The following is a 5343-nucleotide window of genomic DNA, read 5'->3' on the forward strand; positions in this document are numbered from 1 at the left end:
TGGAAGTATGGGTGTTATGGTGATGTGTAATGGTTGTTGTTGGTATGATGGTGTTTTTGTTGGTTTGTGAAGTTTGGGTTGTTGTAATTGAAGTCCTTTGGTCCTTGATTTTGGTGCTCGATCCTCCTCCAGTTGGAATGAGTCCTCCAGGGTGGGTTGTACACATCACCCTGAGACTTATGTTGGAACAGGTTTGAGGTACTGTTCGGAGAGTGTAATCGCTCATGACTTTGTTGCTCATAGTTAATTGATCCAAAACCTTTTTCGGGTTGATTCCAACCATGTGAATTTTGAGGTAGGTTGTATGCATTTACTACAACAGTTCGCAGCTCATTGGTTTTTCTGACCATCAACTCCAGTTGTTGCAGAGTTTGTTGATGCATCTGCTTGTTTTGGTTCACGACTGCATTTACACCCTCAATTTCCATCACTTCTTTCTCTTGTGTGGATGGTTGCACTTCTGCTTCTAGCTTACAGATTTCCTGGGGTGGTTTCAGCTTGGCCAAAATTTCACTCACTAGATCCTCCCATCCGATGATGCTTCCTTGTGGGAAGGCTTCAAGCCATTGAGCAACATCGTTCATGGTGATGAGCGGATGCTTCAACTCATGGGTTTCATTGTCATTTAAGGTGAGGACACTACTCCCATAATTACTGAAATTCGTTGAGTTCTCCTCCATGATCTGCATAATCACAAACAGTCCAAATGAAGATTGAAGATACTAATGCCAAAATATGGTCAGAGGGTTAGTTGACACAATGTGTTAAACAGTTGATAGGCTAGAAGGATTAAGAAAAGAGAATTTGCTTATGTTATGTACTCAGCAAGCAAAATCACAGGGAATGCATAGAACCAGCAAAAACCAGGAAAACTTCACTTTATTGCTAGAATGAGGTTTTAGTTGGCTTAAGCAAAAATTCAAAATAGTTAGTGTGTTAGTTAAAAATTAAAGAAACTGAAAATAAAAAAGTGCTTGATCTAGACCTCCACTTCACTTAATCATTGTCAATCTAATCAATCCCCGACAACGGCGCTAAAAACTTGATGTGTAGAAAACGATCCAACATAAAACTCACCGGCAAGTGTACCGGGTCGCATCAAGTAATAATAACTCACATGAGTGAGGTCGATCCCACAGGGATTGAAGGATTGAGCAATTTTAGTTAGGTGGTTGATTTAGTCAAGGGAATAAGTGTTGATTTGAGTGATTTGTATCCAACAGAAGCTAAATTGCATGAAATTTAAAGGGAGAGGGATAATTGATAGGAAATTAAAGTGCAGAAGAATTAAAAGAACTGAATCTTAAAGTACAAGTAATGTAAATTTCAGAAACTTAGATCGAAAGAATTGTAAATAACTGAAACTTAAAGTGCAAGAAACGTAAATGGCTTGAATTACAAAAGGGTTTGGGCACTAGGATTTGCAGAAATTTAAATAAGCAATTAAAAAAGCAGTAGAAAATGAATTTAGATGCAGCAGATCTAAACAAGAAAGGAAGAATTGCTTAAGAAACTAAACAGAAAACAAAATGCAGTTAAATTTTAATAGCAAAATGGAAGTTGGAGATCTCAGGGCGGAGGAGACTAGAAAACAAGTCTAGATCTCAAGTCCTTCCTTGATCCAACAAGAAAATGATTGAAGAAAAATAAGAGACAACTTACAGAAGAAGTAAAGATGAAATAGTAGAGAAACTTAGATCCAAATCATAATTCCTTCAATTATGCAGTAAAGTAAACAGAAGGAGAGTTCAAGGTGAGATTGAAATAGAATTTCTTTAATTCTCTACCCAAGACTCAAACAAAGAGTATAATATGCAGGAACAAGAACAAAGAAGAAGAGAGATCAATTCTCCTTCCCAATTCCCAAGTTCCCAAAGCTAGAAAATAAAATTCAGAATTCAAAAGTGAGCAAAAAGTTCTAAAAATATGAAAAGAAGGTTCTCTCTAACTCAAACTATCTTCTATTTATACACTTCCTATTTTTAGATTTTAGAATTTAGAGTGGGCTTTTTAATTTTGTGAAGAATTGGATTTTATTTCAATTTTGGACTCAAAATTGAGTCATGATGCACTCCCAGGGCACGTCTCAGTTGGAAAACCAAACTGAGCACCCAAACTTGTCTTTTGCTTGGCAAATTTGTGCGCCAGCCCCTTGTCCGTGTTGCACTTCACTAGAGCTCAGTTGGAAAATTGAACTGAGCTCTATGTCTTGCCTTGGTGCGTCCAATTGTGCGTGTCCCAGCCCCCTTGCCGTGTCAATTTGTGCGCTTCACTTACTCCTTGGCGTGCCATAGTGTGGGGAATGGGGGAGAGTAGCGCTCAGTTGGGAAAGCCAACTGAGCTCCCCATTGTAGCGCTTTACTTTAGGCTTCATGCTCCCAAGTTCGACTCTTGGTGGAAGCAAATTGATGCTAATTTCCTTAGAAGAGTGGAGCGCTCCTTCCTTGCCTTTCATGAAGCTCCCTAGTTCGAACCTTGGGAGAGCCATTTTGGCTCATTTTCTTTTCACAAAGAGTAGCGCTCCTCCCTTGTTCTCCATGGAGCTCCCAGGTTCGAATCCTAGCCAAATCATTTTGGCTTATTTCCCTTGCAAGCTTGGTAGCGTGAGGTTCCTTGTTCGAACCTTGGAGAAGGCTTTTTGGCCAATTCTTCTTGTTTTACTTGCAAGGAGCGTTCCTTGCTTCCTTTGGGTCATGAGTTCGAGACCTTGAGGCTTCATTCCTTGGAATTGTGTCTTGAATTAATTTTGGAGAACCCCCGATAAAGTTCACTTAGTGAACTGAGCTTTATGTCCTTGCCTTGCTTTCTTTGATGCTCAGTTAACTAAGTGAACTGAGATTTGTGCCTTGCTTTCTCCCTTTTTCCCTTGTGGAGCTCGGTTCACTCTCCCAACCTAGCTTTCCTTCTTCCTCAATGTTGCTACGCTTTTTCTTCTCTTGGACACGCTCCTTAGGCCACGCTTTTCTTATTTCTTTCTTTTCTTCACCTACAAGTAATCAAATCAACCAATCAAAGTATCACCAAATTCACAAAGTTTAAAATTCATTCATAATTAAATTAATTTTACCTTAAACCTCATGATTTTGTATCAATTAAAGGGTGGTTGGTTGATTCAACAAAACATGCAATTCCACTCCAAATTACTTACTTACAATGCAAGAAAGTGCATAAAACCTAATGAAACAAATGAAAATTGCTTGAAAAGATAGCATAATATGACTTGTCATCATGCATCTTCTTCTTGTGGTGGTGCTTGAGCTTGGACAGCTGAGACTTGGCTAGTCTCTATCTTCTTTGTTAGGGCTGCTAGTTGTGCTGCAATTATCTTGTTCTGTGCCAACAAGGTATCCATAGAATTGAGCTCCAGCACTCCTTTCTTTTGAGCTCTTTCTGAAGCATAGAAGTACTCATTTTCAGCTACAGTCTCTATAACATCTTTGGCTTCTTCAATGATTTTCTTCTTGTTGAGTGAACCCCCTGAAGAGTAGTCCACAGCTTTCTTTGCTTCATATGATAGCCCTTCATAGAAGATGTGTAGTTGCACCCATTCGTTGAACATATCCAGAGGGCACTTCCTTGTCAAGTCTTTGAACCTCTCCCAGGCCTCATAAAGCGTTTCACCATCTTGCTGTCTAAAGGTCTGCACCTCAGCTCTCAGTCTATTGACTCTCTGTGGAGGGTAGAATCTTGCTAGAAATTTTTTCACAACCTCATCCCAATTTATTAAGTTCTCCTTGGGGAATGTTTCCAACCATTTTGCTGCCTTATCTCTGAGAGATAAAGGGAACAAAAGTAGTTTGTAGGTGTCAGGGTGTACGCCATTGGACTTTACAGTGTCACAAATCCTCAATAATGTAGTGAGATGTTGGTTTGGGTCCTCTTGGGCACCCCCTCCATATGAACAATTATTTTGGACAAGTGTGAAGAGTTGAGGTTTCAACTCAAAGTTGTTAGCATGGATTGTTGGCTTTAGAATGCTGCTGCCACAGTTTTCCTGGATTTGGGTTGATGTAGGAGCCTAAGACTCTCCTCTATTGCCCAATATGATTGCCAGAATCTGCTCCAACATGGTTTTGCACTTCTTCTTCCATAGTAGCTCCCAGATCTTCCTCCACTACTTCCTCTCCAACTATTCCTTTGCCTCTTGCTTCCCTCCTTAATAGCAGGAAGGTTGATGAGAGGAACTTTTGCGTGGTCTAGAAATTTGCAGATAAATCCTCGTTGCAAGTATAGCTTCTAAACAAACAAAAGTCCTTTCATACAAACGTTTTGGTTGTCACAAGTAACAAACCCCTAAATAAATTGATAACCGAAGTATTCAAACCTCGGGTCATCTTCTCAAGGAACTGCAGGGAAGTATGTTCTTATTATTGGTTATGGAGGTTGTAAATTGGGGTTTTGAGAATGAGGAGCGAATGGTTGAATTAGCAATTAAAGTAAATGAAGAACAAGTAATTTAAATGGCAAGTAAAATAAATAGATGACTGTAAATAAACTTTTGGCAAGGTATGAGAAATTAGAGGTCCTATCCTAGCTATCCTTATCAATGATGATGAAAATTGAATCTTAATTCCACTTTGTTAACCTTTACTAAGGCAAAGGAAGGTCAAGGGATTAATTGGTTTGATCTTCGGATCCTATTTATTTCCTAAGAAAAGATTGGGATTATTGAAGTTCAATTTAATTAACAAAGATAACAATTATCAATCATGTTTGAGTTTGATAACTCCTGAGTTACTGATTTCTTAACCAAGACCAAAAGGAGAAAAGTAAATCTACTGAAATAAAAATGTCTTCAGATGGGAATAACAATAATGTAAATAAAAGAAAGCAATAATAAACTGAAATACCTCAAATAACATTAATTCAAAGAGTAATCTGTAACATAGAAGAATTCATAAATAAAATTGGGAAAATAATAAAAAGGAATATTGAACCTGATAAAAAGAGATAATCCTGAAAGCGCATAAAATCCTAATTCTAAATCCTAATCCTAAAGAGGGGAGAGAGAGGAGAGAACCTCTCTCTAAACTAAATCTAAATCATGGAAAACTAACTAATTGAAGACTCTCCCTGAATGGATGCATTCCCCCACTTCATAACCTCTGGTCTATGCCTTCTGGACTTGGATTTGGGCCAAAAAGGGCTTCAAAATTCGCTATGAGCGTTTTCTGCAATTTTTGGTGCGTGGCCTCTGTCACGCGTCCGCGTGGGTCACGCGGTCGCGTCATTTGGAGTTTTCCTTGTCAATCGGTCGCGTCAGTCATGCGGCCGCGTCAATGCCTTTTCGCGCTGGCATGCGGCCGCGTCGCCCATGTGATCGCGTGGCTGCCAGTTTCTTCA

The 5343-nt window shown here is 39.2% G+C and overlaps 1 non-coding gene across 1 annotated transcript; it reads left to right on the forward strand.

Annotated features, from left to right (window-relative positions):
- The first annotated feature begins 3554 nt into the window (after window positions 1-3554).
- Window positions 3555-3661, forward strand: LOC148544573 (small nucleolar RNA R71). The gene has a single exon (XR_015901782.1). It is a non-coding gene; the product is annotated as a small nucleolar RNA R71 (small nucleolar RNA).
- The last annotated feature ends 1682 nt before the right edge of the window (window positions 3662-5343 follow it).

This window comes from Arachis ipaensis, chromosome B9, assembly GCF_059453495.1.
Source record: "Arachis ipaensis isolate K30076 ecotype BB chromosome B9, ASM5945349v1, whole genome shotgun sequence".
Lineage (NCBI taxonomy): Eukaryota > Viridiplantae > Streptophyta > Magnoliopsida > Fabales > Fabaceae > Arachis > Arachis ipaensis.